The sequence below is a fragment of the Anarhichas minor genome, unplaced genomic scaffold (assembly GCF_050575085.1).
Source record: "Anarhichas minor isolate MPS153535 unplaced genomic scaffold, ASM5057508v1 ptg000010l, whole genome shotgun sequence".
Classification (NCBI taxonomy): domain Eukaryota; kingdom Metazoa; phylum Chordata; class Actinopteri; order Perciformes; family Anarhichadidae; genus Anarhichas; species Anarhichas minor.
Window position 1 is genome coordinate 672,501 of NW_027466456.1, and position 12,500 is coordinate 685,000.

Genomic DNA, 12,500 nt, shown 5'->3' on the forward strand with positions numbered 1-12,500 from the left:
ACACCGACCCGTCTCTCCGGCTGTCTCTGCGGAGCCATCAGCACAAACATTAACTGGGTTTTAATAAGCTGGATCAAACCCAGGCACCGCTTCCACAGAAGCTCGGGAAAAACAAAAGAGGAGCGCCGTCCGTTCTCCGGTGCTGCAAGACGGGTTCGGTTCCACAGGACCTTACATCGAGGCCAAAGAAATGAAATGTTGGAATCACTGAAGAAACAGGATTACATGCTGGTGATGCCGCTTGAGGCCACCGGTCCCCTTTGGGGGCACCGCATCACTAGAAGCAGCATTTTGTCTCAATAACAGAGCTGTCACAGCGGGTCGTGCACTCTGTCCACACCTCACAGGGAAAATCGTTTGTTCCTGAAGTGGGTTCTACGTCTCACTTTGTATCCTCGGGTCAGGATCTCGGTTAGAAGACGGCGTCGCGCGGAGCTGAAGGAGCTCCGTGACATAACACTGTGTACCTGTGTGTAGGCAGCGCCGTCCTGAGCTATTCTTCTTCATTCAGGGAGCAAAGTGATTGCTCTCCAGCAACATAGCACTTAACTGAGTGAAGTGGTGGAACAGAGCAATATTTCAATCAGCAGCGGCAGGAGAGAGCAGCGCTGCAGTCGGGAGGAGGCAGAAGCTTTGCTCGTGTCACTCACCATCAATTAGAAGAATTAAAGCTGTGTGCAGCTGCTCGCATTCAAGTGGTACAAATCAAGTCTCCTGGGCACACGTACGCACAGACACACGTGCATGTGGACTCATATACACTTGCAACGTGCACCTCCCCTCATGTTCCAACGGCAGTAGAGATGACCGGGCAGTTCGTTGGGACGAGCCGCTCCTCGTTTTTTTATTTTTATATTTCTTTGAACTGTTTCACTGATAGCACGCTTAAGCAATTCATTATCATGTCAAAGAATTATGTTCCGTTTGAATCAGGAACACACAACGTTGAATGTTAAAACGTTTATTCAATCAGCTGATGAAAACAAAAGGTATCAATCTTAGACCTGTAGTGGTATTATTAAGTAGTCATATCGGTACTCTGTATCGACAAGTACTAAAATATAAGTACTTGTACTTAGTAATAATAATACAAATTGCTAGATTCCTAATTGTTTCACAGCTGCGACCATTCCTGTGTAACAATGTCCTCATTCCCTCTAATTCATCCCAGCTGCTGTTATCATCTATATATAGACTTCACTCCCTACCGAAGTCTTAGACGCTCCACTGAACACACACACACACATACACAAACACACACACACACACACACACACACACACACACACCTCTGAAAGTCTTGAACTGAAGACTTGGACAACGTCCCCCTGTTTCTGCTGTCAGTGGAAAATGGAAAACCACAAGTCAGTCAGTGGATGGGCAAATACCGCTGAATACAGGTTCATTCAGTTCCCTAAATCTTACAGACCACCCAAATCACAGCTAAATATCTGTCCAAGTATTAATGAATGCACACTGCATTTTGAGAAAGTCAGATCTAAAGGGGTTCGTCTCTAAAAGTGTGATCGTAGAGACACAGAGGACGGAAACCAAAGAAAAATATATTTAGAGCCGTCACAGAGAACAAAAACAAATACAAGTTGTGTTGAAGCTCCCAGAAACATAGAGCTACATAGAAACATAGAACTATTGTTCAGTGTGCCTCTGGTTTACTGAGGGCTTTGTCTCCTGTTAATTAAAATCTGCTTCCTCCAGAGGATAAGAGTTGCCTCCAAAGCGTAGCCATATCTCAGCTGCTTAAGAGTTTTAATGTCTCGAGTTTTAACGTTAAGGCCGCAGTCCGTGCTGTCTGAGGTTAAAGGCAGGCGAGCGTGACAGAGACCCCCCTTGTCTCCCTCACCAGGGTGGTCCTGGACTCTAACAGCCAAGGTGAGCGAGCCAATTAAAGCTGAACATCGGAGATGAGCAGCGCCTGCAGAGACACTCTCCCTCCTCATCTCTTTCTTCTTCTCTTGTAAACAAACATCCTTTTGTGTATAATCACAGAACTTTTGAGCGCTAACCCTTTTCTCACACGGCATCATTTTTCTGAAGGGGGGAGGGGGGGGGGGGGGATTGATCAGCGAGCTCAGAGGATCCTCATTAGCGCTGTGGTATCCGTGTCTCGGGTCCACACAGCCTCCGCTATCACATCATCTCTCTAAACGCCGGGATCTGTGGCGAGATAAGGAGCGAAGACAACGAAGCATCCCCCCACCCTCCCCCTTTATCTTCCTCCACCTCCTCCTCCCTCCTCCGCTCTCCCCCTGTAGCAGCAGCAGTTACACCCATGATGATGCTGCCGGTGACCCGCCGGGTCGTGCCGAGGCTCCCTGGCCGTGACGCAAAAAGTTTCTTGTGATGTGAAATAAACACCGGCTCACAACTCATCAAAGCCTGTGAGATTCTCTAATCCTCTTTAGGGGTGAGTGGATTATCTGTTCTAACCCAAATACTCTCCACCGCTGCCTGACTGCCACGGACGATCGTGTTGGCCCACCACTCCACATGATCTCTGCCGAGGTCACGGCTGCAGGGTCAGGCAGCGGCACGCGAAAAATCACCAATCTGTGTCTCAGTGCTCATTTTCACACGGGATCACGCAAACAGTTTGAGATCTAAAGCGTCGTTCTTAACGTCGTCAGACGGGGTCTGTGGTCTGTGGCCGTTCAGCCGGCTGACCTGCGTGTGACCCATAGCCTGACTGACTTTGCAGCCTGAAAGCAGCAGAAGGCTTTGACTTCACGTTAGTCTGTAAAGGAACTCCACCACGGTCACGTGACTTCACGTTAGTCTGTAAAGGAACTCCACCACGGTCACCTGACTTCACGTTAGTCTATAAAGGAACACCACCACGGTCACCTGACTTCACGTTAGTCTGTAAATGAACTCCACCACGGTCACGTGACTTCACGTTAGTCTGTAAAGGAACACCACCACGGTCACCTGACTTCACGTTAGTCTATAAAGGAACTCCACCACGGTCACCTGACTTCACATTAGCCTGTAAATGAACTCCACCACGGTCACGTGACTTCACGTTAGTCTGTAAAGGAACACCACCACGGTCACGTGACTTCACGTTAGTCTGTAAAGGAACTCCACCACGGTCACCTGACTTCACGTTAGTCTATAAAGGAACACCACCACGGTCACGTGACTTCACGTTAGTCTGTAAAGGAACTCCACCACGGTCACGTGACTTCACGTTAGTCTGTAAAGGAACACCACCACGGTCACCTGACTTCACGTTAGTCTGTAAAGGAACACCACCACGGTCACCTGACTTCACGTTAGTCTGTAAAGGAACTCCACCACGGTCACGTGACTTCACGTTAGTCTTTAAAGGAACACCACCACGGTCACGCGACTTCACGTTAGTCTATAAAGGAACACCACCACGGTCACGCGACTTCACGTTAGTCTATAAAGGAACACCACCACGGTCACGCGACTTCACGTTAGTCTGTAAAGGAACTCCACCACGGTCACGTGACTTCACGTTAGTCTGTAAATGAAGTCCACCGCGGTCACGTGACTTCACGTTAGTCTGTAAATGAACTCCACCACGGTCACGTGACTTCACGTTAGTCTGTAAAGGAACTCCACCACGGTCACGTGACTTCACGTTAGTCTGTAAAAGAACTCCACCACGGTCACGTGACTTCACGTTAGTCTGTAAAGGAACACCACCACGGTCACCTGACTTCACGTTAGTCTATAAAGGAACTCCACCACGGTCACCTGACTTCACGTTAGTCTGTAAAGGAACTCCACCACGGTCACGTGACTTCACGTTAGTCTATAAAGGAACTCCACCACGGTCACGTGACTTCACGTTAGTCTTTAAAGGAACACCACCACGGTCACGTGACTTCACGTTAGTCTATAAAGGAACACCACCACGGTCACGTGACTTCACGTTAGTCTATAAAGGAACACCACCACGGTCACGCGACTTCACGTTAGTCTGTAAAGGAACTCCACCGCGGTCACGTGACTTCACGTTAGTCTGTAAATGAACTCCACCGTGGTCACGTGACTTCACGTTAGTCTGTAAAGGAACTCCACCACGGTCACGTGACTTCACGTTAGTCTATAAAGGAACTCCACCACGGTCACGCGACTTCACGTTAGTCTGTAAAGGAACACCACCACGGTCACGCGACTTCACGTTAGTCTGTAAAGGAACTCCACCACGGTCACGTGACTTCACGTTAGTCTGTAAAAGAACTCCACCACGGTCACGTGACTTCACGTTAGTCTGTAAAGGAACACCACCACGGTCACCTGACTTCACGTTAGTCTGTAAAGGAACACCACCACGGTCACCTGACTTCACGTTAGTCTGTAAAGGAACACCACCACGGTCACCTGACTTCACGTTAGTCTATAAAGGAACACCACCACGGTCACGTGACTTCACGTTAGTCTATAAAGGAACACCACCACGGTCACGCGACTTCACGTTAGTCTGTAAAGGAACTCCACCACGGTCACGTGACTTCACGTTAGTCTGTAAAAGAACTCCACCACGGTCACGTGACTTCACGTTAGTCTGTAAAGGAACACCACCACGGTCACCTGACTTCACGTTAGTCTGTAAAGGAACACCACCACGGTCACCTGACTTCACGTTAGTCTGTAAAGGAACTTCACCACGGTCACGTGACTTCACGTTAGTCTTTAAAGGAACACCACCACGGTCACGCGACTTCACGTTAGTCTATAAAGGAACACCACCACGGTCACGCGACTTCACGTTAGTCTGTAAATGAACTCCACCACGGTCACGTGACTTCACGTTAGTCTGTAAAGGAACTCCACCACGGTCACGTGACTTCACGTTAGTCTGTAAAAGAACTCCACCACGGTCACGTGACTTCACGTTAGTCTGTAAAGGAACACCACCACGGTCACCTGACTTCACGTTAGTCTATAAAGGAACTCCACCACGGTCACCTGACTTCACGTTAGTCTGTAAAGGAACTCCACCACGGTCACGTGACTTCACGTTAGTCTATAAAGGAACTCCACCACGGTCACGTGACTTCACGTTAGTCTTTAAAGGAACACCACCACGGTCACGTGACTTCACGTTAGTCTATAAAGGAACACCACCACGGTCACGTGACTTCACGTTAGTCTATAAAGGAACACCACCACGGTCACGCGACTTCACGTTAGTCTGTAAAGGAACTCCACCGCGGTCACGTGACTTCACGTTAGTCTGTAAATGAACTCCACCGTGGTCACGTGACTTCACGTTAGTCTGTAAAGGAACTCCACCACGGTCACGCGACTTCACGTTAGTCTGTAAAGGAACTCCACCACGGTCACGCGACTTCACGTTAGTCTATAAAGGAACTCCACCACGGTCACGTGACTTCACGTTAGTCTGTAAAGGAACTCCACCACGGTCACGCGACTTCACGTTAGTCTGTAAAGGAACTCCACCACGGTCACGCGACTTCACGTTAGTCTGTAAAGGAACTCCACCACGGTCACGTGACTTCACGTTAGTCTGTAAATGAACTCCACCACGGTCACGTGACTTCACGTTAGTCTATAAAGGAACACCACCACGGTCACGTGACTTCACGTTAGTCTATAAAGGAACACCACCACGGTCACGCGACTTCACGTTAGTCTGTAAAGGAACTCCACCACGGTCACGCGACTTCACGTTAGTCTGTAAATGAAGTCCACCGCGGTCACGTGACTTCACGTTAGTCTGTAAAGGAACTCCACCACGGTCACGTGACTTCACGTTAGTCTATAAAGGAACTCCACCACGGTCACGCGACTTCACGTTAGTCTGTAAAGGAACTCCACCACGGTCACGTGACTTCACGTTAGTCTGTAAAGGAACTCCACCACGGTCACGTGACTTCACGTTAGTCTATAAAGGAACTCCACCACGGTCACGTGACTTCACGTTAGTCTATAAAGGAACTCCACCACGGTCACGTGACTTCACATTAGTCTGTAAAGGAACTCCACCACGGTCACGTGACTTCACGTTAGTCACGCGACTTCACGTCTCCACCACTAAGCTAAAGGAGGACTAGTGTTCTAGTGAGGACGTTTAGTCTCTTTTAAAGAAACGTAGAAGCTTCTAAATTCACCAGAGGGTGAATAGAAATACTGATGTATTTTACATCGTAGAACAAAACGTTATAATCTCTTCAGCTTATGTTTAACACCGACCTGATTTCAGACATCTAAACAAAAAGATATCGTCTTCAAGACGAGGGAACAGGACGTGAAAAATGTTGATTCATCTCTGGGTGTTAGGACTCATTCCTGCATTACAGTGCAACAGTGAATGAGAACAGACGGTTTACTCATCTCTGCAAAAAAAGCCCATTTCTTTAATTGAATGTTTGATGACAAAGAAATAAAGAACAAAAATGAAATAAAAATCTTACAAATTCTAAGAAAAGCCAGGAAATCACTCTCTCTTCTTCTTTACCAGATTCCCCATCATGCTCATTCCTGGAGTAAAGATAAACAATGCTCAGAAAACCGTCGTTAAAAGTCACAAAATGTTTTATGGACCCCGGCTTCACATCGACATCTAATCCGGCTGATTCAAGGGGTGAAGCTCCTGAGAGTCGGTCCATAACAGCTTTTGGCAAACAAGACGCGTCGAGCTAGCTTTCCACCAGACTGAGCAGAGTAAACAAACACACGGCGCTCTGGGGAAGCACCTGAGAGACACACACACACACACACACACACACACACACACACACACACACACACACACACACACACACACACACACACACACACACACACACACACACACACACACACACACACACACCAACTGAATTTATGGAAATAAAGGCTAGAATTAAAAATGTTTCCTTGATTAAATTAGTATTTCAATTACTCCTCTATCACACAATTGGGCCAAATGCCAAACACATAAAGTGTGTAGTTTGAATGGGAGAGAATGATAGACACAGAGAGAGAGACAGATAGACACAGAGAGAGACAGACAGAGAGAGAGACAGAGACAGAGAGACGGACAGACAGACAGACAGACAGACAGAGAGAGAGACAGACAGAGAGAGAGACAGAGACAGAGACAGAGAGACGGACAGACAGACAGACAGACAGACAGAGATAGAGACAGAGAGACAGACAGACAGACAGACAGAGACAGAGAGACAGACAGACATAAATACAGAGTAATCCAGTTAATGATGAACTAGAGGAGTGTTAATCAGAGGATGCGCTGGTGTGTTGATTGGATCCGCCTGCTGTGAGGGGTAATCCCATCCGAGGAGGGGGTGAGGGGGGTGAGGGGGGTGAGAGGACGTGTTGGCCGAGGCTCGTTTCTAAAGAAAAGACAGATTTACTTAAATGGAAGTGGGAGGCGAGGCCTAGCTGGGTGTGACTTCTTAACAGCCGTTGGAGACGACAGAAAGCAAAAGTGAACTCATGACTCGTAAATCCCGTCTTTGTGTTTGAACCTTCTCCGCTGTGCTCCTGTGCGGTGAGCGGCGGCCCGACCGGTTTTTGGCACGCCCACTGCATCTGTGTGTGTTTTTTACGAGCGCTGTGTCAGTCCTGGCAGCTCTAATTCTGAGTCATGGCTTTTTTTTTGTTTTTCAGCCAATCGATACGTACGATCATCAGAGGAGCCCTGACCTCATGATCGGGCTGGAAGGACATTCGTGTGTCTGGTTTCTACCTCGTGGACGCAGAAGAAGAAGATCACAGATGGACCTCACTAACTCACCTTACATGTGAAACACTCTGTATACATTTAGAGAAGAGTAATCCCCTCCGCTCTATATGATGACAGACAATCTGCACTAGGCTGCTGCCCCACATTGCTCCTGGCACCTTTATACGTCTATATTTCTGCCACACGAGCCCCATGGCGGTGTCCTGGTTTTCTCTACCTCCAACGTGCCAACACAAAACACAGCCATCGCCGGTCAGCCGAAGAAAAAAACTTGGACGGGCAGCGCTCACGTGACAGATTAACTGGACGCTGTCAGTTTCACTCTGCAGGCCGATATGGATCCTACAGATCAGCTGCTGCAGACTCGAGGCTGTAGAAAATGTTCCATGTTTAACAAGTCATACCTCAAAAGACCAGAGGCAAACGTTTACAGTCACAGGTTTTTAACAACAGTGAGGCGTTGCCAGATTGTTATTGGCAACCATTTTGAGAAATTGCCAACCAATTCTTGGCCTTTGGTTGCCATCAGTGTTTACTGTAATATATACATTTATAGGTGCCGCAAAACATGCTTTCCCCAAAAGATATTTGAATTATATATTTGTTGCATTAGATATATTTAAATATTGTTGTTACAGTCAGAACGTGCTTTGGTGTCACAGACTGTATATAAGAAGTGGACGTAGTCGTCTTGGCGTCACTCGATGGTTTTTGAAGCATTGAGTTCAGCATTTTGGGCATCGCCATCTTGTTTTTTTGCAACCAGTGAACAGGAAGTGACCATGTTTGGACTGAGGAGGAGTGACGTAGAGACGTCGTGTATGTCTCCGGTAGAGACCTGTCAATCACAAGGTAGCCCCGCCCTAAAGCATACCTAGCATTGAAGGCACTTCAGCATTGGCTTCACTTTTTTGAACCGTAGGTTGCGTCGTGTGTTTTCTGGTGTGCGCTCAGACACAATGAAGCAAATCAAGTTGAAAACATCGGAAACTAATGCGCAAATTTATTCGACTGACAAAGAACCGGATGAACCTGAGCCAAAAATGCTAATCTGTGAAGCATGGGGAGGCGAAGTATCCAGACATCTTTGACATGTACCGTATTTTCCGCACTATAAAGCGCACCGGATTATAAGGCGCACCTTCAATGAACTGTTTTTATATATAGGGCGCACCGGATTATAAGGCGCATAGAATAGAATAGCGTCGTAAGCGTGTCTCTTGAAGGGTGCCATTTTGGGGTCTTTATACACACAAGTGGTGTTGGACTAGGAGTAAGCACAGTACCGGTGTTTACCGCGGTGCGGCTTTGTAGTTTACCAGTCGTACTGAAACATTTTGACAGAGCACCGTGTACAACCAGTATGGATCAACCAATTAACCAATTGATCCATATATAAGGCGCTCCGGATTACAAGGCGCACTGTCGTTTTTTGAGAAAATTAAAGGCTTTTAAGTGCGCCTTATAGTGCGGAAAATACGGTATACATGTCACATTTCATCACTAAGCGTCCGTATACCTGCAGAGTATCTGCTGCAATTACTAAAATTATAAGGTGACTACAAACGGCAACCATATTTTCAATTTCGGCAACCAAAATCTGATGCCCACTTTTAAGAAGTTACTCTTGAGCCCTGACGTCACTTCAGCGACATGGCTCAGAAAGTAGGGCACTTGATATAAATTATTCACACACAAGAGAATAAATATTGTATATTTGAGTTTAATAAAAGTCTTTTGATATAAAAGCTGGTCTTTTAAAGCCTCTCTGTGCGTTAACATGAATACATTCACTCTGCTGGTGATTCAGACTCATCTGAGAGGACCTGCTGCTCACTTCTCATCATGAATACATGAAAGCATTCATAATTCATCCGCTCTTTTATTTACCACGTATTCACACGTGCACTGTGCGCTCTTCAATCATACATAGTCCGATGTGTGTTTTGGCGTGAGTGTGTTTTTTTTTACGCGTATTTGTTCCATTTGAAGCGTAATGTGAGGTTTACATGTCTGTTTGTTCGTGAACGACCTCGGTATGCGTCCTCTACATGCGTCCTCGCCCCATGTTTCCTGTCATGCTTGATTGCGTGTGTTTGTAGATTTCCCATGCATATTAAATGCTCCCATGACGGATATTGCTGCATATTGTAAATCCCTGATTTAAAGTTATCTGCTTTCAGAGCGATGTGTTCAGGAAGGAAGGATGATTTGTATCTCTCCTTCCTTTCCTTCCTCGTATGTCTGGCCCCGCTAGACTCGATGAGAGAGTGAGAGCGGCCTCACCACACAACAGGGATTCATATTTAATCCAAACAAAAAGTCTAATTAGCGCCGCCGGCCCACACGCTTGAAACTGCCACGAGGCCGAAGAGAGCGCGGTGCGCTACCTTTGACTCCAGACGGGACCGACGTAAACAGATGACTCGTGCTGTTGGGCGAGCTAATCCTGTTAGAATGCGTCCATGCCGAAAAGATGTCTGGAGCTCGGTGATCAAACACCTCCGAGAGGAGCGCTGAAGGGACGGAAGCTAAGCTAATCACGGCGTTTAAGACATCTCAGCCAAAAGGCCCCAAAAAAGGATCGCGGGTTAATCACTAAAGCTTTACAGGGCTGCACTGTGATCATCAGGGGAGGTCGTGTGGGTCCAACCGGGTGTGTGCACCAGGTCTGTCCACAAATATTCTGTATTCAAATATATATCTTATATATATATATATATATATATAATTATCTATATTATTAAAAAACAGATGAAAATTTGATTACGGTGGCTGTCAGCTGCGCAGACTGAATGTTACGTCACTTTCACTGACTGAATATGAAATTTTACATTATTCAAATGGTATGAGGAATAATTCATGCAAGCTCCGACCACGCACAAAGACGCTTTTGTTTGCATTGCATTATTACCCGAAACGCCAGAGGGCGTACAAACTAAATATACAGAGAAGAAGCAAGAAGTCAACGAGTGTAAACAGAAAACCGCCATAAACCAACCGAGGAGCAATGTTGTGAACTGTAAACTCACTAAAGTCAGTAAAGGAACTAAGAAAGAAGTCAAGAATTAACGTAAAGCGAGAGGTGGTAATCTTGATAAACTAGCAAGAGAACGCTAAATTTGAAAAATGATCCAACCTAACGTCTCTTTTCCAACGAAAGCAGCGAGCAGCACGAAATACAATCGTCACTAAATCTAGAGAGAAAGTCTCCAACACTGACAGCCCGTCTTTTCAGGCCTTACTCCAAAGCCACTCCCCCAAAATTATCGCTGGAAACGTAAACAACCAACATGGCTGCTGTTAAGATAGCAGCTTGTGGAAGACTCCGGTGACAGGCAGGTTAGCTTATTACAGCCACCGATACCAAGGTGTCCTTTTTTTTTGTAAGAGCATTTGATTCATTAAAAGCTGTCAGGAATGTCACGAACATTTCTTCAAAAATATCAAAACAATTTTTAACGTAGATTACCAGCGAGTAGTGGTGGGTGAGTAGTACTAGCTATCTTCTGACGTTTTGTTTTTTATCGTGATATTTACTGGAAGTGACCAACAACAGAGCAAATAGCAAGTAGGACACTTTCAGGCGATCTCCCTCCAGCCGACACCTCGTTGAGGGTTTTAGTGGTGAAATGAGGAGGAATCCTGTCGATAACTTTAACATATCAGTGCTGCGTCGCTCGCGGCCAGTTACGACACGGAAATAATGCCCCAAAGTACATACAATACAACCTTTTATAAGGAATATTCAAACGTCATTGCGTCATCCCTCGTGTGTGTGTGTTAGCAGGAAGTAATCACAATCTAGGAGCTCTCCTGTGTGTGTGTGTGTGTGTGTGTGTGTGTGTGTGTGTGTGTCACTGCTGCTCTTTTAATGGCCGGTGCTGACAAGAGTAGAACTGCAGTAACCACATTAAGCGTTTCATCACAGAGAAACATTCTCCCATGTGAACCCTGCGTACAGCCAATAACGTCGGCACACAAGCCTCCGCTCACTTACGTGTGAGTAAGACGGATTGCAGCCACTCTCTGGTAACCCGCGCGGTATAAACCCACTGTAGTAATCACATTAAAGTGGAAGAAATCAGGAATAGAAAGGAGGGGAGGAGAGGAGGAGGGGGGAGAGAAAGAGGAGCCGAGTCGGCGGCAAACGCCGGAGGCTGCTCCTGTCAACAGTGTGGATAAAGACAAATGGAGTGCCACTGCTCTCCAGCCGGGCAGAAAAACACCACGTCCGCGTTCGTCTGCTCCCTGTGATGTCATAATCAGCAAAAAAAAGAAAAGAATACAACAACTCACTGTCACAAGCACAGAAAACGTCCTCACTGAATCAGCAAAAAACAGGACAGTTTGATCTCCAAACAAACAACCGCGTTGAGATGACCCACATAAACGGCGTGCATCGCCGCGACGGCCGTATGCACGACCAGATGGGAGGCAGGAGCAGGAAGTGACCTTATACCCTCCTGTCTCCTCTCATCTCCTCTCTGCTGCACCTCCATCCTCCCCAGTCCGCCCAGTGTATCACCAGACGAAGGGATTTCATGTCCTCTCCCGTCTCTCTGGCATCCAACAAGGGCTCTCGGAGCTAAAGCCCCGCTCGGTGGAGGAAAGCCACACAATGAAATGAGGGGATTTGCACGGCGCTCCATTGTTCCGTGTATTCATGCAGTATAATGGGACATTTCCGTCAGACTGGCGAGAGAGAGGGGAGCTGTAGCACCCGAGCTCGGGGGGGGGGGGGTCAGAGAGCCCCGGCTTCACACGGAGCTGCTGGATGTAGTCGACATTAACT

At 47.0% G+C, this 12,500-nt stretch overlaps 1 protein-coding gene across 1 annotated transcript in view; it reads right to left on the bottom strand.

Moving 5' to 3' along the window:
• Positions 1-12,500, bottom strand: part of lnx1 (ligand of numb-protein X 1) — a 26,666-nt gene that overhangs the window by 12,552 nt on the left and 1,614 nt on the right. The window lies entirely within an intron of this gene.